This window comes from Equus quagga, chromosome 4 (genome assembly GCF_021613505.1).
Source record: "Equus quagga isolate Etosha38 chromosome 4, UCLA_HA_Equagga_1.0, whole genome shotgun sequence".
NCBI lineage: Eukaryota > Metazoa > Chordata > Mammalia > Perissodactyla > Equidae > Equus > Equus quagga.
The window spans coordinates 28,814,400-28,838,861 of NC_060270.1; the positions used below are offsets into that span (position 1 = coordinate 28,814,400).

The following is a 24,462-nucleotide window of genomic DNA, read 5'->3' on the forward strand; positions in this document are numbered from 1 at the left end:
CCAGAGTGCCAAGTGTTGAGAAATGAGGAAGTGGAGACAGCTGACGGGGACCACTGTTGAAGTGGTCTCCATGAGAGGGAGAGAAGCACTTGGAAGCTAGCTGGAGTGGGCACTTCGAGCGCAGGGTTAGCGCGATAGTTTTGTTTTTAGGACTTGAGGGACTTGAGCTTGTTTAAAGGCTGAGGGCAAACAGCCAGGAGCCAAGCAGCTGGGAAAGGTGGAGGAGGAGACTTCATCCCCGCAGAGACAGCTTCTTACAGTTTGCCCAACACTTCCACACCCCTCATCTCATTTAATCATTTGAAGATCACGAGACTTGAAACAAACAAACAAACGGTGAGACGTAGCCCAGGGATAGGAAGAGGGGTGTAGTTCCATCTCGGTCCAGAGCGCGTCCACGCCACGTGGTGTGAGGAAATGCGCCGACTGTCCAGCTCCGCACAGCCCAGGGCGGCCAGGAGCAGCGTGTGCCTGCCTCCCGGCGAGGTGACATCGGTGCCGTGGACTTGGGGGGGGGGGGCGGTGTGCTGCCTCAGATGAGGTGTCACCATGCGTCGCGGATCAGGGGTGGCAGCCCCCGAGAAGGCTCGCCATGTGCTACGAACCAGAACCTGAACGTTCCCTGCCTCCAGCGAGGTCTCCCCAAGCGCGCTGGACCAGGGGCCGCGCGCGTGCCGTCCCTTCCCTTCTTTATGCTCAAGCAGCTCAGAGCTCTGTTAGCGACAAGGTGGAATAACAATAACAGCGATGGCCGGGCCTCAAGGGCGCGGGCGAGGTAGACTCAGGGCCGAAACATGGCCGGAGCCCGGAGCAGCAGGTCCCTAAACGCGCCGAAGGGACGCCGCGAAAACCAAACTGGTGATTTGTATATCCGGCCGGGGCCCGGCCTCGAGATAAAGCTTCTGCGGAGGGAAGTATTTAATTTGCATCCAACACTGTCGCAAGAGACTCCTTCCCGCCGGAGGCGGCGGAGTGGGCGCGTGGGAGCTTTCTCCTGGGGACGCCTCCCAGTCCTCCGCCCCGAGGCCGGGCGCCGAGCCGGTTGTCAAAGGCGAATTACACGTAGTTTTCTGGTTGTTTGTTTCGGAGTGGGGAGGGTGCTGTTAAGAAACGAGAGACCTGGATTGGGAGCCAGTATCTGGCTTTCTCTCCATCAGACTCTGCGCAAGTCTAGTCTAGACCCTCCCTGGGCCTCAGTTTCCCCGTTCGTAAAATGGGGATTTGGACTATGATCGTGTCTTTGCACGGCCAGAGTGGCGAATTCCACCTCCTCCTGCCAAAAAAGGCATCCTCCATTAGCAACCCTCTTCCCGCCAACACCCAGCTCTTTTGGGGCGCCCTCCTTACCCTTTCTGGTCTTCGCCCGCCTGGGGGGCTAACGGCGAGGGGGTGGCGGGGCCTGCGCCCCGCCCCGCCCCCTCCGTCTGGTCCCGCCCCTCTTGACGTCCCCTCTGCGCCCCTCCGCCCTCGGCGCTGGGATGAGGCCATCACGTGACCTCACATCCGGCGCGGGAGTCCCGAGCTCGCCGCGCGCGCGCTCTCCGCTCGCCCGCCCGCCCGCCGGCTTTCCCCGCAGCGTGAGCCCGGCGCCGCCGCCGAGGGGAGGGGGGTTCGCTCCGTCGCTGGGGGCGGGAGGCCGTTTCGGAGTGCAGCCCGCCCCCCTCCCCTGCCGCCTCCCCCTCGCCTCCCTCCTTGTTCTCGCCCGCCCCGGCTGCACGCCGCCGCTGCGGGCGCAGAGGAGGAGGGCGCGGACGGCCCTGCGCCCGGCTCGGCCCGGCCCCGCCGCGGCGCCTCCCTCGCCTCACCCCCAGCCGCAGCGTGCGGTGGCGGCGGCGTCTCGAGCCCGAGCGACCCGCGGCCGCCGGCGCCGGCCGAGGGCGATGGGGCTGGGCTGACGCGAGGCGCGGCGGCGGCGACAGCGGCGGGCCCCGGCCCCGGCCCCCCGCTGCCCCTCGGCTGCTCCGGCCGGGAGGCCGCCGAAGAGCGGCCCCAGCTTTCCCAGGGCGCCAGCAGGCAGGGTGAGCGGGGCGTGGAGCGGGTGGTGGTGGTGGTGGTGGTGATGATGATGATGATGGGGTAGGTCGGAGGAGGTGAATGGTGGTGTCAGGGGTGGCGGGTACCAGGTGAGCTTATAGGCGGCCTCCTCGGGCCGGAATCGGGCAACCCTTCTCGGGGAAGGTGTATGGGGGGTGGGATGGGGAGGGGAGCGCGCGGACCGCGGAATATCTGTCTGGGACAGGTGAGGCTAGGAGGGATCCATGTTGTGGGTGTGAAGGCCTGGTTTGGACACGCTGCTTGGCGTGGAGGGCGAGTATGTGTTGGGGCTTGGGAGTGGGGTGGTGGTCCAGCCCTTTTAGGCAGTCGGGAGATGGTGTGGTCGAAGGTGGGGGCATTGGCTGGGCGCTTGATGGCTTTCTGCGGATGCTGACTGAGGGAATCTCGAGTTCGTCCTTAGACGCGGAGTCGTAGAGCTCCTTGCCAGTCACTGCATTTTAGATAAACTTAAGTGAGGCCCAGAGAGGAAAAGTGACTTCTGACTTGCCTAAGGGCTCTCGCTCTGAATCTGGTGGTGAGGACTAGAAAAACCCAGGGCCCTCTCCTCCAGTACTTGCGTGGCCACGTTTTTTAGGGCCTTTCCTCCTCCCTTTTCTCTTCGCAAAGTTAGGTGGATGTCTGACCTCTTTTTTTCGAGGGGAGGGATGGCGAGGGACTCAGGTTGGGGATTGACAGTAACTCAGTTCGGGTCTTCCCAGTTTGGAAAGCGTTTGTGACAGGTGTTTATCGTTTCTTCTTCCCATAGATCTGACAGAAACATCTGGACATAGGAGGTATGAATCACTCACATAATTAACTACTTTTAATCGTCAGTGTCTTGGAGCTGTATTTAGTGGTTATATTAGTGCAAAATGAATGAATATGAAGTCTTAAACCTAGAAACAGAAACCTGTGTTTCCTACACATGATTCTGAACTAAATGAGTAGAACATTTGTAGATGGAATGACTATTTTAGATTCATGAGTCAGGAAGTTAGAATTTCTTAAAAATCTAAGAAATGCAGGAACGTTAAAGATTATTGCAAAATGAACGCTGTCTTCTAGAGGCTTTGTTGCTAAAGTGAGGATATTCTGTTTTGATTGTCTTTTGAAGGGCAGTTACCTAGTTAAAAATCCTCTTCCTTTGGCCAGAACTCAGCCTCTCTACCAAAGTTCGTGTATTAACTTTGTTTCGCTGGAATATATGTGGCATTCTTTTCCTAGGAAGATTGTCGATTTGCTGAATAGGCCATGGTTGCCAAAATAAATTTATGTGGGCATCCCATTCTCATTGTGCAACCCTTTTTAAAGGCAAATCAGTTCCTGGAAGTTGTTTGAAATAGTAAGCTGATTATTGATTGTTGTTATGGCAGTTTACTTTTGCTACTATCCTTGTTTTTTTTTTTTCATTTTCCACTGTTAGATCTGGTGAGGGTGAGACAGTTAAGTGAGATTTTTGAACATCAGTAGAACAGCAAATCTTGTTTTTGGTCAGGGGATTGGGTAGGAAAAGTGATGATGCTGTTTGGTTGCCTCAATTTATGAGGAGTACAGTTACAAAAAAAAATATTAAGTAGCAGTTTATTTTGAAAACAAGTTGATGGAGGCTACACTTTAAGGCAGAGTTCAAATTATGTAGTAGGAGGCCAGGCCTTTGTCCAGGCCAGCCAGGAAGCTTTATTTGGAGTACGTCTGGTCATTAAAATTTTAATTCACAACTGATTTGAGATAAATAGGATAAATTCATACATAGGTAGTCTTTGAGTGTTCTGAGACTCAGTTTCAGCGTCCGGCTGGTGGGGGAGGTTCCCGCACGTACAACAAGGAATTTTTGGACACCAGCAAGGTGTCCTAGAATTCAACTCAGTTCTGAAACTATCTACCCAGAGAGTTCGTCAGATACCACCAGTTAAGCGTTCATTCCTACAGGACCCCCTACAAATGCCCCCCTGACTTTCCAACACCAGTGAAAAGCCCAGGCTGGTACCTGTGCTTCTAACTGACTGGCTGCAAATTGGAAGTTCCCATGACCTCCTCTTTGGACTTAAGGCACCAGTCACAAGTCCAGTTTGTTACCTGTACTTCTGGTCAGAAGTGACCAGGACACCCTTCTCAGTTTCTGTTAATTTGCTAGAGCAGTGCACAGAACTCAGAGCAGCATTTTACTTATTGGGTCACCTGTTTATTATAAAAGGCTATAACTCAGGAACAGCCAGGTGGAAGAGATGCGTAGGGCACGGTATGGGGAAAGGGCTTGGAGCTTCCATGCTCGCTCTCTCCAGGTGCGCCACAAGTTCACCAACCCGGAAGCTTTCCGAACCCTCTCCTTTTGGGTTTTTATGGAGGCTTCATTACATAGGCATGATTGATTCAACCCCTCTTCCCTTCACAGAGTTGGGGGACAGGCAGTGGGACTGAAAATTCCAACCCTCTAATCACATGGTTGGTTCTCCTGGCAACCAGCCCCGGTCCTTAGGTGCTTCCTCATTCACATAACAAAAGATACCTTTATCACTGTCGACACTTAGGAAACTCCTAGGGTTTTGGGAGCTGTGAGCCGGGAACTGAATGAAGACCAAATATATATGAGAGATATCTTTTGGTCGTCTGAATGACCAAGTATATATTTCTTATGTTAAAAAGCAAAATCCAACTGAGTAAATTTAAAGATCTAATTGGTTTTATTAAGCAATTCATGAATTGGGCAGCATCCCATCCAGCAAATAGAGAAATACTGGGAGGAGTTAATAGAAAGTGGAAGGTTTTTATAGGAAGAAGAGTGGGGCAAGGAAATTATTAGCAAAAGGAAAGAAAGGATTATCTCGGGCCAGGACATCTTCTCTTTGGGGGGAAGAGAATGCAAAGGTTTTATCATGCAAATTTCTGCTTCTGTGTGAGATGGAGAGGCTCCACGTGCCAGATTACCTCATTGGTACTGACCAGAAAATTCCAGACTGGTTGATTAAGATTGCATTTCTTGGGAAGGTCAAAACTGCAGTTAGGTCAGGTATTGAATCTAGGTTTGGTATCGTGGGCTTTAGCGCAAGTGACGCCATTTTGGGCCTGTGGTTTCTCTTTAACACGGAAATCTCAATATCGCACCTGGGTCCTAGCCTAAAGTTTGGGAACCACAAAGGAAACCACCTTCCGTTTCCATCTCCTCTGCACCTCATAGTAGTACTCAAGCACACCTTCTCATCATCCAGCTGGGACCCCAGGGCCCCTGGCACCATCTCAGACCCTGGAAAGAGTACAGTAAGTGATAGCACTCATCACGCAGCAGCTGTGGGAGCAGGGCGGTTGAGGCAGGATGCTGGGGTGCCGTGGGTGGAACCAGGGCCACTTCCTTTTCCCTTGGGGCCCTGTCAGCCCACTGTTCCCCAGCTTCACCAGGAGTTGGATTGGCCTGGTCCCAGCCCTGTACCCTTATCAAGTGAGCTGGTGTGGCTTGAAAAGACCCTGATAGGTGATGGAAAAAGAAGATCAGGAGCCATTGGGGCTGAATAGGGTCAGGGAGGACCAGGAGGGACAGCCATTGCTGGAGTGCAAGCTGCCAAGGCATGAGGGGGCCTCTGGGAGAAAGTTGATGGTGGAGCTGCTAGCATCTGTTCTCTTATTATTTCTGATAATAGTAAAAGCAAGGGTGGAAAAAGCCGTTAAACTGCAGTTTAGGCCCAGCAGTTGGCAGAGAAATGGGCAGGAGGGAGGGGCCAATACCGCAGGTAGAAAAATAGTTTCATAGTAGTTAGAACAAAGCTATATAAGTCTGAATGTCTAAACAGTTCCGTCTGATGAGTTTTCTACTTGGTTCTGCTTATTAGATATTAGAGCTAAAATACTTCTGTTGGTTTAGTTAGCCCTTAATAGTTATCTCATTTTGGTAATACGTTTTCCATCTATGTCATATTTCAAGTATGGATTCTTACGTGGATAATAAGTGTGTGTTGGCAGTTATGGCATATTGTATTAGAAAAAACATGGACTTGGGAATCATTTCTGACTTTCTTAACTAACTGTTTCACTTTGACCGTTGCTAATAGTTACTGAGTAAGCTTACTGTATACTAGACTTTGAATTAAACCCTTGACGTGAATTATCTCATTTAAACCCCATTTTACAGATGAGAAAACTGAGGTTCAGAGATGTTAAGTGGTCAAAGTCACATTCAGCTAATGTGGTAAACCTAGAAATAGAAACCTCTTGTCACAAACAGTAACAGAGCTAGGATTCTGGCTGTCTTCCAGGTCTCTTGTACTGTAAGTTGTTTAACCTCCCTACTCATCATCATCATCTTTTTTTTTTTCATTAACAAAGAATACTAATACTTAGCTAAGAACATATGTAAAGAAAGTGGTACTCTTCCTGGCGTGTAATAAATATTTCCTTCCCCTTCCCTTTCATGTACTGAATCAAGCTGTGCTTGTAGAGCATGGGGGTTTTGTAGCCACTGTGAGTATAAGGTTTTAAATGTGAATATAGTTTATTCCTAAGATTAGTAGCAGTCCCAGGAGATGGGCTGTGATCAGTGATATGGGGACATCCTGTGAAACTTTGTCTTTATCCTATATTTTCTCCCAGTGGTCTGGGAGACGATGGAAATAATAACTTTATACTTGTGAATGACTATGAGGAGATTGTAATTTTTAAAATCTTGGAAGACAGAATTAGAATTTCAAAAGCTCTTGGTTACTTGGTTTATCTAAAGCCGGATTCTGTTCACTGGTATACTTGGTAATGTAAACTAACTATGTAAGTACAAGTGAGAGACCTTGAGAATGGACCATAGGTTGAATAGGAGTTAGCAGCTTATCACTTATTCAAGATAACATTCTTAAAACTCTTAAAACAATTCACAGCGGTATGCTGAAAGAAGATAACCTGGTGTCTGACATCTACCTGATAGATCACTGGAACAAATGTTGGAATTTGGTCTGCTTGGGCCCTAAAGCTCATCTGGTCAAATCTGGATCCAAGAGATAGCTGAGGGGAGTTAGTCTTTGGTTTTGGAACATAGTGTGTGTGAAATGAAGCTAACTGGCCTTTGGAGAGAGTAAATGTGTAGTCATCAAAACCATTTCTGTAAGTAACTCACTTAACTAGTCCAGGAAACATGCCAGAAGCAAGGAAATAATTGTTAGTCTTACTTAACTTCTGATGATTGTCAAATTTTGAGAGTAGAGAAATTAATAGCTTAATCAAAATTTGTTTCTTTCTTTTGTTGACTCACTCCCTGTGGATCTTGCTTTTAAATGATCTTTTGACACTTAGATACTAGGTTAGGTAAGAAATTAATTTCTGGGAAAAATGAGTTAACTGTAGATTTCCTGATTACATGATTTGGAACTGGCTGCTGTCTGTAAAATCTCTCAGAAATTTTGAATAAAAATATGTATAACTGTTGAGTGTTGATACAAGAGAGAGTTCTACCGCAGTGATAGCAAGCTGGATTGATTGACTCCTTTTTTATTTAGTTTTTCTTATCTTCTTCCAAAAGGAATTTGTGAGTTGGACATTGAGATTGGAAAATAATGATGCTAGATGGTCATTGATGGGCCATAGACTAGTCCCATCTTTTTGTAGGAAAGGAGCCTTGTGTCTGGAGTGGTGAGTGATGACACGCTAGTGAGGGGTCTGGCCTTGGAAGCTTCATCTTGCTGGGTATTCGTTCCACTCTTGCCTTTTCTTTTGTACCCTGTAGTAATGGCACATGTCAAAACTCAGTGTGGTGGGTGTTTTTTCCTACTGAGAACCAGCTTTTAAGGGTTGCTTTTGATTACTTGACAGACTTCGATTACATTTTTAGCTTATTTTAAAATAAGTCATGGAATAGTTCCACATAACTGTCTAGCGTGGCTTCTTTACAGCATCCCTCTTGCTCTGTTTTTTTCCCATTTGTGAAATAGGATGAAAAATAATGTTAACTTATTTTGATATAAAAGATGAGTGTTTTGGTTCCTAATTCTTTCAGATCTAACGAGCTGAAAAAAGTGAAATCACCTTTTATTTGGGGGCTTTGGGTCTAAATTCTCATTTACAGTAAAAATCTTATGTAGTCAAAATTACTCTTGAAAAAGTCCTTTAGGAAGGCACAAGTTTGAAAATTGGTTAACTGACATTGTCTTTCAGTTCCAACAGCCAGTGTTTCCTCCAGCTATTAGGATGGGTTACATTTTTGGTGAGCTGGGATCATAATTGGGTATATGAGGTCCCTTTTGACAGGTGAATGGGACTTCAGATTGACCGAGGACGGCAGATTCATAGTCCCCACGGCATTCTCCCGCTGACACAAGGATATGAAGGCAGGCTTCTTGCCCCCATTATTTGAAATATTTTTCTCTATTGTTTTTCTTTTTTTCTTGCGGCACAGATAGTTGAATGAGTGTAATTAAATGCTTATATGGTGTGACTCCACAGTGTGAATAATGGAGAGAGAAATTAGATATTTATTAAAATCTGCTGTCTTCTTAGGTTGTACTGGGTGTTTGTACCACATGAAGAACTAGCATAATTAAAGGGCTGAGTAATAAAGTTGGGAATATTGGAAGACTGTTGGTACTTTGTAAAATTCTGAGTAGATAACTCAGCGACTTGTCAGTGTTAGTAGTTAATGTCTTCCTTACTTCTAGCAAGATCTGCGTTATTTTAAAAGAACTGTATAAGTGGGTTTCCATGAAACTGAAAGTATCTAAACTTAAACGTCACTCTGTGGATAGCACAGTAAGAAAATATCAGTCTTTAAAAAACGTTATGGTTGCTAAAGATTTAACAGTCACGCCCTGGGAGAGGGCATAGCGGATTGCTTAAAACGTGTGCTTCAGAGCCGTGGACAGAGTGGTTTTGAATTCCAGCCTTATCACTTACCAGCTATGTGGTCTGGGTCAAGTCATTTAACCTTTTTCAGTTTTTTCTTTTGCCGAATGGAGGTAATAAAACCTGCCTTAGGGAATTGTGAGGGCAAGAGTAAATGGGAACTTACTATTATTTTTTAGTTTAATAGCAGGTAACATATTCAAAACAAGTCGTGTGTGTGGGTGAGTGAGGGAGTGGTTGAGTGAGTGTCATGAGAGTGTGGCGTGAGTGTGTGTGGGGGGCCGTGACTGAGGACTGCTCTTTTTTAAAGTGGGGCAGCAGGTGGTAATGGCATAGTATTATATGCAGGCTCTTCATAACAAAAATACCCCGATTTTTCATCTTTGGTAATAACATCCTAAAAACCTCAAGGTGTTAATCTCATGTATCTCTAATGTACATTTTATGTATATTTTTGTCTTTTCTTTGTGTCTCTGGGTATGTATGTGGTTTCTTTTTTTCCCCACATACTCTATGTTATTACTTGTTGGTTTTCTCCCTGGCCACCTTATAAAATTAAAAAATATGTTTAATTGTGTTTTTACGTACCTTGTTTTCATTTAGAAATACTGATTAGTGAAATTTGTCTACATCTTTTCTTTAGAAAGAAGACTTGAAATTTTATTTTCCTTCTGTGGCCTTTGGACTGATTTCTTTAATATGAGCCACGAGCTCTTCATACTCCAGAGGTTTTTCTTCCAGCTCTAGATTATACCTTTGCTTCTTAAGCCATCAGTTTTCTAAGCTCGTTTATAATTTATTTTTGTTCATGATTCCTAACATTTCTCTTAAGAATTTTTCTCCTTATTATTTTCCCAAGCATCAAAGAAAGAATTTTGCCAATTATAATAATATAATTCAGTTTACTAAGTAAAATTTAAAGTACTACAGGCAAGTAGCTTAATTTTGTTTGGAGCACTTAATTATTTGAAAGACTGGACTAACCCAGCCAATTCTTAAGTAGATTTTTATTTCACAAGTCCTTTTGATGTGAAAATATACTTTTTATAGTTATCACTGCCTTAGAGTTAGTTGGTGAGTAATTTTGAGCTAAGCCATGGTTGTTTTCTCTTCAGTTTTTGGTGAGAAGAGGAATAGAATAAATGGTTTAATCTAGTCAGTTTCAGAAGCATCTTAATGTGTCTTTCCCCTCAATCCTTTCTCGTCTCTGATGCAGCCCATAGTGAATAACCCTTCCTTGTGCTCCCTGAAAAGTCGTGGCGTCTACCAATTATTGTCATGCATGAGATGTGATTTATAGGCAGTAAGGAAGGAGGCTTGGTTAGGGCCTCTTGGTTATGCCCTCAGGATTATGTTAGCTCATTTAACTATTCAGTACTTTTTTTGGTTCCTGTGTGTGCCGGGCACAGGGCTAGGTGCTGGGTGTACGTTGATGAATGAGTTCTGCCGTCTTAGAGGTGAACAGTGTGGCAGGTGAACCCAGTGCTGCTGCATTGCCCAAGTCCAGAGGACACTGTTCACATTGTATCCTTTGGGAATGTGACCCTTTGATGTAGCCTTGGGTCACACTTCAGCTGAAAAGTTTTCAGAAACTCCATCATGTACAAGTTAATCCATATCTTTAATATGTCAATCAAGCCCCTTCATCAAAATCTGATCCTGTCCATCTTTTTAAGCTCCATTTCCAGCCATTCCCCAGAGACCACCCTTTGCTCCAGCCAGTTTGAGTAACTTGTATTCGTGACCTTTTCTAGGATTTCTCACCTTAGTACTTTTGCTTATGGTAATTTCTTTGTTTGGATTCCATCCCTCTGTTATTTCCCCTCTTTTTACTGCTTGTTTGTGATGGATTTCACACCCTTCAGGTCTTAGGTCAAGGACAGTTCTTCTCTGAAGTCTTCTCCGTCCTTTGCCCTCCTCCCCCTCCCCTGCTCCTCTCCCTGCTGCCGTAGCTCCCATGCTACCTGCTTGATTGCAGTACTCAGCCATTTGTGTGATGTGTATTTGCTTACTTACTCTCTAGCCCGCTAGACTTGGCTCCTTGAGGTGAGAAATTTTGTCTTTGTAATCTTTGGCCTTTGGCACATGTAGATAATGATATTCAAACAAATGACTTTTTGTGAAATCAGAAATGGTGATAAACCATAATGATTCTTGTTAGAATCCTAATTTAATATTTACAGGTTTATTTTGAAATATTAGGATACTTGGGCAACATCTTGGTTTTCTTGATTAATTTGCCTTTTCTTAAATAAAGCAACAGTCTGGGGTTAGATTTCAAGATACTGCTTGGCTAGGATACAGGCACTGTTTTAAGTTCATTGGTGAACATGTTGGTGAGACTGTCTGTCCATAATAATGAAAAATTGACCGTAAATGGTCTCTAAAACAGATAAACAAAGCTTTTCAGTCCAGGAAGAATGGGCGATTCATAGGATTGCGGGAGCATCAGCTCCATCTCTCTCTGTCAGTGGTGCCCACTGCTGCTCCTGTGCAGGAGTGGATGAAGTGAAGAAGTGGGACCTCTTCATGTAAGGCAGTCAGGAAGAATCTCCAACTTAGAGGGACCAGCCTCTCTGGGTGGTAGATCTGCAGTGCCTGCTCCCCACATCTCCTCCATACTTCTTTTTTTAAAATTTTGTTGCTTAGAGATTTATCAGCTTTGAGAAGCTATAACTCATTTATGTATTAACTTCTGAACAGAAAGACCCTTGATTAAGAGGAAGAGGAAGCAGTTGATACTGAAGAGCATAGTGCTGTGGTGGGGGTTGTATAGGGTTACGTGAGGTCACTAAGGATCCTGGAGAGAGGGTATTGGGCGTGTCAGGAAAGGGGCATAGGGGTGAGATGTGGGAGCTTTTGCACAGGAAAAGAGGAAAGATTTTACCTCTTCCTCACACCCCCCCCCCGTCTTTCCCTGTCTCATTTATTCAGCTCCATTTCTGGATGCTGGCCTGTTTCCCAACCTTTAAGGTTTTTAGTTTGTAAGTCCAATATTGGGGGACAAGCGCTCTGATACGGACAGAGGAGGGGCAAAGGCGGGAGAACTCCTCTGCTGGGAGGTGAAAGGGACAATCAAAGCTTAGTAGAGAAGATGCTTTGCTAGGGTCTGGCAGGACTAGTAGCAGCTCTTCAGCCAGACTAAGTTAGGGAAGGGCATTCTTGGCAGAAGGAACAACATATAATAAAGGAATGGAGTCAGGAAACAGTAGGGCTCTTTGACGACCTGCAAATTTTGTTCTGTGTTGGTGGGATGTAAAGTTGGTAAGGGGTGAATCATAACCATTGGTGGACGACAGATGGTGTTGACAGCTAGGCAAGGTCAGGTTCTGAAGGACTTTACGTCTTCTGGTCAATTGTGCCTTTGTCCTTGGAGCCCAGCTGGGCCTCTCTTCTACCTCAATTCCCCGCTGTAGGGAAACACATAGTGTTGTGCATTGTAAGACTTTTCAAAGTCTTGCTAGTGAAAGGACTGCTCACCTTTGTTTAATCCAGTATTTTTCTTCAATTTATAGGAGCAAGGGATGCCTTCCTTAAAATTTTATTTTGGAGGGACTCTTTTACCAGTTTGGGAAATGCTGCTGCAGACAATAGGAAGCTATTGAAATTTTAAGCAGAGAGAGAGATGATCATGTGTGATTTGTATATTGATTTGAATGAGGGAGACTAGAGAGGGGATACAGACCTGAGTTGAGGCAATGCCAAGGGAGACGGGGCATGGTGAGGTGAATCTGAGAGAGGTAGAAGCGGGCAGACTTAGTGCCCAGTTTTATATAGAAGACGTGTGACAGCATGGAGCCTAGGATGACTTCCAGATTCCTATGGCTTTTTAGGCAAATCATATTCATTTTGGAAGAAAGATAAAATGTACCTATTGAATTTTAGTTGTCTGCAAACATGTATAGGAGATGTTTGAATCCGTGGGTCTGGAACCTGTGAGAGATCAGCACTGAAAATACTGACTGGTGGTTGCCACTGTAGACAGAGGGGCCAGGAGTGCCACCCTTGGCCCTTGGTGATGTTCTTACAAAGAGAGAAGCCGGAGAATAGTAATAACTAAGAAATGGGCAGAGGAAGCAGAGACTTGGGGAATATTAATAATTAAGAAGTGGGCAGAGGAAGTAGAAGCTTGTTAACCTGGCTACCTGCCCCACCACCCAGGCTAGCATAATGTGAAGTACAGTTCAGCAGAACTGTGGGAGGTAGAAAGGTCCTTTGTGGGCCATTTTGGGAACCTAGTCACTATTTTCCTTATGAAAGAATGTATTTCAAGTACATTTGGCTTTCAAATGAATTTTTGAAAAATAGACCCTTGAAAGATGGTGCAATCTGCATGTCATTCTTAAATTTGTTGGTAAGCCTTTTTGATATAAAGTCACCCCATGCTTGCCTTTCTAGGCAAAGTGAAAAGTGTTAATCTTGGCTAACTGAAGGTTATTTTTTTCTTTTTTTTAAAAGATAATATTGATTGAAAAATGGTAAGTAATGTAGATAATGCCTGTAAAAGTGTTTTGTAAACTAAAAATGCCTCTACAAATGTCAATTTTTCTGATTGGTATTATTATTGTGGTTGGCACAGTTCCCAAATACGTTGACTTTTTAAAAAGAAATCCTGAATAGTGGATTACAGAATGACCATAGGAAATGAGAAAGTTCAGATTTCTATGATGACTGTACCATGAGTAAGGCCATTATCCTCTTCACAAGCAGTTTACAGTGCTGTCTTTTTGAAATATTTGTTGAATGCAGATGTTAAAGGCTTTGTACTTCCTTTCTATGCTGAGTCAACATGGGTAAGTTTCAAATTGGGAAAAAGGAGTAAAGCGGAAAAAGACAAATTGATGTAATTTTAAAAAGCTGATCAAGTGCCTATCAGTTGTAATTGTAGACTTGCCGGATGGTACTTTCTATGCAGAATAGTTTCTTAGAGATTTTGTGTTGGTTTTTGGCTGAGTCTTCATAATGTCTGCAAGAATGAAATGTGAACCATACTGTAGTATAGATCATGAATAAAACTAATTTTGCTTTCTTGTAAATGTAATGCAATAATCTTGAACTGAACCATGTTGAGTAAATGAAGAAAAATTATTTTTGGATTTGCTGTTAACGAGAAAAATGAAGATTTCTGGGGTCTATGTGTAAGTCTTTAACATACTGAAGACTTAAAAATCTCATTCTCTGGAAGGTTTTCTTCTGTTTTTCTCTTTTTTCCTTCTGCATTCTCCCCCCGCTCCAACCCGGTTCTTATCCTAGCTCGTCCTCTGCACTTTGCTGCTCTATTTTGGAACCTTTCTGTGCACACTATTACTTTTTGTTTCAACGTGGAGCTACAGTGTAATCTTTTTGAGTGCTTTTAATCAACAATTTAAAACTCACCTCGTACTACCAACTATGCACTTGACTCAACTGAAATGACAGTCCTATGACCAGTTGAGACCAGCTTTGAGCATGTGCCTGCAGTGACCACCACATCACGACAGTCACCTACCATTTGCAACAGTGAGGTTTCATCCTACCTGCACCCCGAGTTTAGCTCTGCTAAAATGTGGAAAATATGAGTCAGAATTCAGGAGTGTTTAGATTTCATAGAACATCTTTTAAATTACTGATTGAAATAACAAAACAAGTTATTGGGGATTTGATTTAACAGCATTACAGTTTAGAAGAAATAGTCACTAATTTGCATTAAAATGGAAGAAACATTCATTTATATATTACTTAACAAACCCCTTACTTTGCCTCTGAGCTTAAAAGTGTAACTTTTAGTTTGGAGTTTTAGGCTCACTTGTCAATTTGACTTGTTTATGCAAGCTGTTAATTAGAACTCTGATCTGTCAATTCCTATTGTTAAATGCCCATGTCACACAATATCTTTTGTGATTGTTTTAAAATACTCTTACTTGTTTCCGTTAGGTTTTTTTGCCTGTAAGTACCCACTCTCACTCCCAAATTAAAACACAGCATTTTTATTCTAAATTTCTTAAGTCTAACAATACGGACGAATGGGAAGAAACCGTTAATAGTAACATTCATGTACAGGTACATATGACATGGATTTCTAATCGGGATTGTTTGATCACAGTATGTGGGGGTTTCAAACTTTAGTATACTGTCAGTTGGTTTTCCAAAAAGGTGGTGCAGATTCACTCTTAACAGTGGTGTGTAGGAGTTGCTCCTTGTCTTTTGTTTTGGCCAGTTTAATGGGTAAGTAATGTTTAAGTACATAATCTTACACTTTACCTCAGCTTGTTCTCTAATAGGTTCGCATGCTCTTTAACTGTTACTGTTCTCCCCTCCCCTGCTCCACGACATTGTTAGATCCCTAAATTCTACTTTCACACAATTGTGATTTTGGGAGTAATCTTTATAAAGGGAGTAATAATATGCCTGCCTTATCCCCTCCCCATTATCTTTTGTTTTGTGGTTTTTTTTGCATGTGATATTTTTCCATTGAGACACATGAAACAGAGACAATTGTATAGGCAACTATTACTTTCCCGTGTTAGTATCTCTGGAGGTACAAAAGTAAAATCTTATATATAACTTCTCATCTTTCGTCACTCTTGATCAGCAGCTGCTCTATCAAGGCTTGTGAAACTGCCAGCCTCTTCCCTTGCTAATGTTGGAACGCCGCTTAGTGGTGAAAGAGTACAGCAGCAGGCTACAAGCAAGGTAGTATTTTTGTAGGTCAAAGACTTTCATGGGTGGAATGTTTCATATGAATTATTACAACTGCCTCATTTTAGTGGAGAAGAAGTTGAAACCAGAACAGCTGAAGGAACTTGCAAAATAGTTCATGTTGAATTAATTGTCATTTAAGGACAAGTTAAAACTGACTCTTGAGTTCTCTGTTCTTTTAATTTGGTTATTCTTTTGTGTGTGTTTTCGGGTAAAGTTGTCTATCTCCTACTGTTCCTAATGTAGTAATAATAAACGTGGCATATGTGGTCACTTAATGCTTACCGATGAGTTAGGTTGGTACAACAGTTTAAAATTTGCTGTACTTAGGCTGTGTCTCTGGCTAGTACTTTTCCTCAGTGGAGCCAAGCTGTGGAGGAGATACAAAAATAAATATGATCAGCTGCAGCTTAGTAGAAATGTGCTTGTCAAAGGAGCCCTCAAGGGCTGGTCCCGTGGCCGAGAGGTTAAGTTCGCACGCTCCGCTGCGGCCGCCCAGGGTTTCGCTGGTTCAGGTCCTGGGCAAGGACACGGCACCACTCATCAGGCCATGCTGAGGCGTCGTCCCACATGCCACAACTAGAAGGACCCACAACTAAAGTATACAACTATGTACTGGGGGGATTTGGGGAGAAAAAGCAGAAAGAAAGGAAAAAAATAAAGATTGGCAACAGTTGTTAGCTCAGGTGCCAATCTTAAAAAAAAAAAAAAGGGAGCCCTCAGAATGACTACTTTATCTTGCCTGGGGTAAAATAATTTAAGAGTGAAGTCCAAGCAAAGAGCTGGTCTGATAGGGCACCGTGAAGTGCTTTCGAGCTTCCTGCAATTTGAGACCCAAGGCTCGCAGTGTGTTGTAGAGTTAGGAGTTTATACAGACTCTCAGCCTTCCTCCTTCCTTTCCTTTCTTTCTTCAACTATTTTAAAGTATTGCATGTTAAGTGGCAGAAGCATTCAGCAAGTACTAAAGTTTCTCCCCCCTGCCATCCCAACACACTGTCACCACTGATAGCCACTGTCACCAATTTATTGATATATTTGGCTTTTGATTAATTTAGGGGTAGGTGCCAGTTTTCTTTCTAGGCCTTTTTGGTTCTGCCAGTTTTGAATATTCAGTCTGTAGGACTGGTCTTAAACACAGTGATCCTGTCCGCTATTTTCTGTTGCCTGCTGCAGCCTTTTTCATAATAGGTGGTGAGATTTTGAAATCAATCCAGCAATTTACAACACTTTCACAACTCTCAGTCCTTGAATATGGAATTTTGAAAAGTGACATACATGAGGAATATTTAAGTGGAAGTATAAAAGTTTTAAGATCAAAGTAGCGTTCATGAATGAAAGGAAATCTGTCATTCATATAAGTAAATATTTAAAAAATGCAAACTGTTTATTTTGTTGTATGTAAATGATTTTTAATACAATTCCTTTCTTATAAAGAGAAAATAAAAAAAGATGCAATTTGTCAGTCTTAGGGTACCTTTTCCCATTTTTTACTAATTAACTACTGTATGGTTGATTGTAATAGTCAAAGCCACATTTTTGTCTGATGATGACAGTTTTACCACATGGAGTTTCTCTGAATAAGAGGGTTGATTTCTTTCTTTAAATAATGTATATAATAAAAGTGATAAAAATGTGTGCAAGTATTCTATAATGCAGGGTCAGTTATAACTTAATTTTCTTACTGTTGATCCTAAGATAATTACATTATCTTTCCTAATTATAACTTATTTTGTTACATCTATCATATTTTTGTAACATACAAAAAGGTAAAATTATACAAAGACTGCACTTCACAAATGTAAATACAGTCTGGTTCGGTGTATATTGGATACAATGGTCTTCCTTAAGCCTAAACACAGAAACAAAAGCATGTATTATAAGAGAAAGTTTAAGATGGGAAGTGATAAAATGGGTATTCAGTAGAGCTTTGTTAAAATTTAGCTGGGATCCTTGTAAAATTTCCATGTATTCATTAAATTATATTATGTCATTCTTATTGTTAGGAGCTGACTTGAAGTGTTAAGTTTTGCCCTCAAAGTTTTGTCACAGTTTAGTTACTGTAGTTGAGAGATTGAGATTTTTCTTTTTTATTCTTTTTACACAATTGTGTGTCGATATTAAAATTGAGGTTGTTCAGTGAGTAGAGTTAGGATTTTCTATGTGTTAGGGCTCTTTTTATTTCAGTTGTAAAGGTAGAAATGCTTTTGAATTGCAGAAGGTCATCTTAGTTGCTTTGAATGCTGCAGATTTGACAACGAAATAATAGTCAGGATGCTGGCTGTGCTGTTTGTGCTTCAGGATCTTTAAAACGCCCTTTACTGAGTGCTCCTTAAAGATGGGTTTATCAAATCTTTATTTAATGTGGGTAGGTATGTTTAATTCTCGGGTAAAAATCTAGAACTACAAAACAAAGTGGGGTGATGCCCTTTGTCCTTCAGCCATACAAGGTGGCCCAAAAGTCTTAGGGCAGTTTGAATTTTTAGAACTCCAGAAGTGTGTATTACAAACATAAAAAAATTGTTTGAGGGTTTCTTTTATAATTACTTAGTTTTGTGAATTTTCAGTAATACATTTTTAATTTTAGTTTTTTACTTCAGTCTTGCTGAAATTGGCAAATACTGAAGTAAAAAGTTAAATTAAAAATGTGTTATTCATAATTGCATTGCTTGAAGTTTTACTTGAGTTACAGGTCATTCTCTGAAATCACCTTGTGAAATTACCTACTTTGAAATTCGAGGTGCATACATAGAATATCCTCGAAGAAAACCCTCCACACACAGACCATTGAAATACTCTTGTTAGAGCTCATGAGAAACTCAGGTTTGAAGCAAAGATGGCTTAGGGGATTTCTGTTCTGTTGAGGCCAGCTCATCTTGTTTTAGGAAATGAGATCTGACTAACTCTTATCCTAGATTAAAGACTATACTTTAAATGGTTCTTAGTAATTATATAATGTGGAAAAAAAAAGTAAACTTTCAAAAATTAGAATTAGATTTGTTCCTGATAGTTTCACTTTGTCCTGTGCTGCTGTTTTTACTCAGACAAAAAAATCAAGTTCATTGTAAATGCAAGGAAGGGTTTGGTTAAGCACAATAGCCTATAAGCTTCTTGCTCTTCAGATAACATCAAGGCTCAGGCATGCGCTTTGGAATTGGGACTTCAGTGTGCTAGCTGGATGTGATTTATTCACAAAATAGGAGCTCTACCAGTGGCAAGCAGTTAGCGGAAGGGTATATCTTCTGAAAACCTATTTAAAATTGGGGAATTAAAAAATCCTAAATTTTAATGTCTTAATGGTTTTGAAAGCAGTTCAAAAAGAACCAAAACAAATATTTGGCAGAAGGTTCTCATTTGAATGGATTTTTATGCTTGGTTTATTTTATTTTTATTGTTAAGAGGCAGCTTTTGAAAGCTCTGCTAATATCAGCATTTGGGAGAATGATGATATAGTGCTCTTGGTAAGAAAAATTTCTTTAGTTTGTTTTCTATGATCTAGAAATTGACTTGATTAGAAAACACATGCACTTCAGCAAACCACTGAAGTTATATTTCTGTAAGTTAAATGGATTTTAGGCGTGTGATATTAATGCTTCAGGTGTCTAATTAGATATATGGTAGGATAGTCTTTAATATGTGTTTTCATCTTGGTAAGCAATATATTTTCAAATATGTTTACATAGGTTTTTATCTTCATGGAGTCATAGAAAGTCAGAAGGGCTTTCTATTTTTGTGTATGTTTTTGAAATTTAAATATGCATTTACAATATATGTGTTTTAAATGTAAGCTGTTACAATGGTTTCATTGGATTTTACTAAACCTTTGTCTGAAAGATGAATTCTTGGGTAATTTCCTATGAGGTATGTTTAAAGAGAATAGTAATTGGTGGTTTTTAGAGCAAGTTTTTATTTAACTCATTTATTTTTAATATTTCAACTTTGGTAAAATTTGGTAAGATGTAAGAATTTTGCCTTAAAAGTAAGCTAAATTTCAGAGAAATAGTACTCGTAAAGAGAATAATGAGATAATATGGTCAAGAATTGTAGAAAATACATTGTTATAGTTGATGCACCGTCTTTAATAACTCACTTAAAAATAATTAATTGGAGTATTTTTTCCTCTGAGCAGTTTTGAACTGTAGAAGATGAAATGAGAATATAGGTATGTTAGACTAAGGTGAACTCTGTCAAGAGGTATTTGGGGAAAAAGTTTTAAATAGTTATAAGTACATGGACTTAATGAAAACATTGAATTTTAGTAGTAATTCCTTTTCTAAAATTATAGAAAGTGTGCCTTTTATCTGCTAATACATTCTACATTGAAAAATTAGTATTTACAAAAGTGGGAAAGTAGATCTATATTTCTGGGCAATGGATGAAAGACAGAGTCAAAAGTTACATTCAGAGCCCAGCAGTAAGAGTTTATGGATAAAGCCTGGTACATAATAGGTTGAGTCAGTGGACTTATATAGAGGCAGAGTTCTCAAGATTTGTGGCCTGGTGCCAGGAATGAATATCTTCTGAAAATTTTCTTCTCCTAAAATCTTCAGGTGGGTGGCTTTTACTTATTTTAAACAACTTTCTATTGTAGTCAATTTCTACATACTAAAAAGTAGAAAGATTAGTATAGTGAACTCTCGTGTACTTATCTCTCGGTATACTCTCGTGTACTTATCTCTCGGCTTTAGCAGTTACCAACTTATGACATCCCCTGACCAATAAAGATAGGATTTAAAATTTTTAAATTTTGTTTGGAAGTAAGTTCAAACCTGTAGAAAAGTTGATGCATTAGTGTAAAGTTGTTAATTAAGTTCCTTGATTATCCTTCTGATACCTGGAGAATCTGTAGTGATGTCTTCTCTCTTATTCCTGGTATTGGTAATTTGAGTCTAACTAGAAATGATCAATTTTATTGATCTCAAAGAACCAACTTTTGGTTTCATTGATTTTTCTGTTTTTTATTTCATTGATTTCTTCTGAATTTAGTTATTTCCATTTAGTGATTACTATGGATGTGATTTGCTGTTCTTTTTCTAATATCTTAAGGTGATAGCTGAAGTCTTGATTTTGAGACCTTTCTTCTCTTCTGATACTGGAATTTAGTGCTGCAAATTTTCTAAGGGCTGTTTTAGCAGCATCCCACAAATTTTGATATGTCTTCATTTTTGTTCAGTTGAGAATACTTTGTATTTTCTCTGTTGATTTCTTTGATTCATGAATTTTTTAGAACTGCATTATTTTGTTTTCAAATATAATAAGGCTTTCCTACTTTCTGTTACTGATTTCTAATTTATTTCCATTGTGTTCAGAACACACTTTGTATGATATGAATCTTTTTATGTTCCAGAACATGGTCTTTCTTGGTAAATGTTCTGTTAACATGTTAAAAGAATGTATATTTTGCTTTGGTTGAGTAGAGTGTTCTGCAAATATCAGCTGAGACCTCTTGATTGATAATGTTGTTCAGATCTTCTGTGTCCTACCTGGTATTTTTAAATTTACTTGTTCTATCACTTATTGAGAGAGCAGTATTTAAATGATATCTCCAACAAGAATTGTGAATTTCTCTGTCTCCTTTAGGTTTCATCAGTGTCTGCCTCATGTATTTTGAAGGTCTGTTAAATGTATACATGTTCAGGATTATTTTATCTTTATGAATTGACCAGTCATTATGAAATGGCTTTATCCCTGGTTGATATTTTTTGCTTTGGAATCTGTTTTGTCTGATGTTAATAATCATTCTAGCTTTATTTTGCAGAGTGTTTGCATGGTATATCTTTCTTACTTTTACTTTTAACCTACTTGTGTAAGTTGCATTCTTACAGTCAGTGTATAGTTACCTGTAGTCTTGCTTTTTAAAAATATAACCACAGGACCTGTCTGGCTTAGTGGTTGAGTTCTCATGCTCCCCTTGGCGGCCCGGGGTTCACCAGTTTGGATCCTGGGTGTGGACCTACACTGCACTCATCAAGCCATGCTTTGGCAGTGTCCCACATACAAAGTGGAGGAAATTGGCCTGCATGTTGGCTCAGGGCCACTCTTCCTCACCTCCCCCACCAAATAGAACCACAGTCTCTGCCATTTAATTGCTGTTTAGACCATTTACATTTAATATGATTTTTGATATAGTCAGGTTTAAATCAACCATATTGCTGTTTGTTTTCTATTTGTCTCATCTCTTTTTTGTTTCCTTTTTCTTTCTTTTCCTGTTACGTCAATTGAACTTTTTATGGTTCTGTATAATAGCCTTTGTTGGTTGGTTGATTGATTTTTTAGTTATGACTGTTTTATTTTGGTCATTGCTTTAGAGTTTATAATACACATCTCTGACTTATTACACAGTCTTCCTTCTAGTGATATTAAACTGCTTCAAGTAGAGTGTAAGAACCTTGCAAGAGGGGCCCGGGGGCATAGTGTTAAGTTCACCTGCTCCACTTTGGTGGCCTGAAGTTTGTGAGTTTGGATCCCGGGCGCAGACCTACATACTGGTCATCAAGCTATGCTGTGCTGGCATCTCACATACAAAATAGAGGAAGATTGGCATAGATGATTGCTCAGGGCTAATCTTCCTCATTAAAACAAAACAAAACAAAACAAAAAACCTTGCAAAAAGTATACTTCCTCTTCTCCTTATTCTTTATCCTATTGTTTTGTGTATTTACCCATATAGTTACCATTTCTGGTGATCTTCATTCTTTTGTGGAGATCCATATTTCCATGAGTTATCTTTCTACTTGAGGACTTTTCTTAATGTTTTTTTTTATGATGTAGGTTTGCTCATGATGAAATTTTTTCAGCTTTTGTGTCTGAAAAAGTCTTTTATTTCATCTCTGATTTTGGAAGATTATTTTTGCTAGGTGTAGAATTCTCTGAATAGTTTCTTTTTCTCTGTACTTCAAAGATGTGGCCCCACTTCAAAGTTGTTGCTCTGCTCTCTTGTTACCTGCATTGTTTTTAGCAGGAAATCTGATGTCATTCCTATCTATCTCTTTAGGATATAGCGCATCTCTTTTCTCTGGCTCCTTTAAGATTTTTTTTTGGTCACTGGTTGTGAGCAGTTTCATGATGACATGCCTTGGTGTAATTTCTTAATGTTTCCTTGCTTACTCTTTAGTTGGGCTTCTTGGGTCTGTGGGCTTATAGTTTTTTCATCTACTTGGAAACATTTTTGGTCATTATATTATTAAATATTTTTTGTTCCCTCCCACCTTACATGTATATTAGGGTGCTTGAAGTTGTCTTATAGCTACTGATGCTGTTATTTATTTATTTTTTTTCACCAGTCTGTTTTCTCTGTTTTTCATTTTGGATGTTTCTCTTACTGTGTCTTCAGGTTCATTGATTCTTCTGCAGTGTTTAACCTGCTTTTAATCCCATCTAGTATATTTTTCATCTCAGATGTTGTACTTTTTCTCTGACGTTCAATTTGGTTCTTTTTCATGTCTTTCATATCTCTGGCTTAACATGTTCAGTCTTTCCCTTTGCTTTTTGAACATACGGACTACAGTTACAGCAGCTATTTTAATGTCCTTGTCTACCAATTCAGTTATCTTTCTTCTGGGTCCTTTTCTATTGATTTTTTTTTCTCATTATGGGCTGTATTTTCTTGTTTCTTTGCATGCCCGTTAAGTTGTAATTGGATGTCAGACACTGACTCATTGGGACTAGATACTTTATATTCCTGTAAATATCCTTGAACTTTGTTCTATGAAGCAGCTAAGTTACTTGGAAACAATTTTATTCTTTCAGGTCTTATTTTAAAGCTTTAATAGGCAGGACCAGATTAATTTTCAGTTTAGGGCTAATTTGATCCCACTACTGAAACAAAACCCTTCTGAATATACTCCCTGATTCCTTGTGACTAAGGAGGTTTTCCACTGTGGTTGGTGGGAACAGGCACTCATCGTAGCCCTGTCTGAGCCCTGATGGTTTTTTCCTTCTTAATCCTTTTGGATGGTTAGTTCCCTGGCCTCTGGTTGTTTCCTCACATACAAGTGCTCATAGTACTCAGCTGAAGACTTGAGGGGGACCATCTTGCAGATGTTCGGTGTGCTTTCTCTGTACAGATCTCTCTTCTGGTAATCTGCCTTGCGAACCTGCTTGCTCTGGTGCCTCCCTAGACTCCCAGCTTCATCTCTCCAGCTCAGGGAGACTGTTGTGCTCCCCCTGGGTTTCCTGTCCTCTCTTTTTTGCAAGCCTGCAAACTCTTCAGTTTGTAAGCTGGGTCAGCTGTAGAGCTCACCTAGTTTGCTTCCCGTGTCTGTATTAGTGTACTTCATTGTCTTATGCCCAGTTACTTGAAAACTATCGTTTTATATATCTGGTCCATTTGATTGTTGTTTTAGGTAGGAAAGCAGATCAGGTCCCTGTTTTTCCATCTTGATTGGAAGTGGAAGTCTTCTCCATATGAGAATTTGAAGAAACATATTTTAGGTGGTGGTGTTGGGAAATAGGATCACACTTACTTGTATAGTCATGCATCGCTTAATGACAGGTATACAGGCAATTTCGTCGTTGTGCAAACATCACAGGGTGCACTTACACAAACCTAGATCTTGCAGCCTGCTACACACCTAGGCTACGTGGTACTGATCTTATGGGACCACTGGCATGTATGCAATGTGTCATTGACTGAAATGGCATTATGCAGTGCCTTACTGTATTGGGTTATCAAAAATGACTCTGATGAATCCTGAGTGATGATTCTGAGATTCAGTCCAGAACGTAGCGAAGAGCCACAGACTAAAGGTTAAGAACCCCAGACTGGTATTCTTTAGAGGGGACAGTGTCAGGCAGAGTGCCTTTGCCTTACCTCTGCAAGGTGGGCACGTGGACATTTAATGCCTTGCAGGATCGGGCTGTAACTTGTACATTCAGACAACAACAGCTGATCTTTTCTACAGGGAAGGAGTTGGCCTTGCTCATTCTCCCCGTAGTCTGTAG

General features: G+C 41.0%; 1 protein-coding gene across 6 annotated transcripts in view; it reads left to right on the top strand.

Moving 5' to 3' along the window:
• The first annotated feature begins 390 nt into the window (after window positions 1-390).
• The window catches only part of ATP13A3 (ATPase 13A3), an 82,894-nt gene continuing 58,822 nt past the window's right edge, over window positions 391-24,462 (top strand). For 2 of the 6 annotated variants that reach the window (XM_046659216.1, XM_046659220.1), the window contains exons 1-2: window positions 1,601-2,018; window positions 2,801-2,828. The gene's annotated coding sequence lies outside the window, so the exon portion shown is untranslated. Of the gene's footprint in view, window positions 487-1,600; window positions 2,019-2,800; window positions 2,829-5,139; window positions 5,290-18,846; window positions 18,981-24,462 lie in introns of those variants that run through there. The other 4 variants (XM_046659218.1, XM_046659217.1, XM_046659221.1 and 1 more) reach the window with 4 other exon arrangements.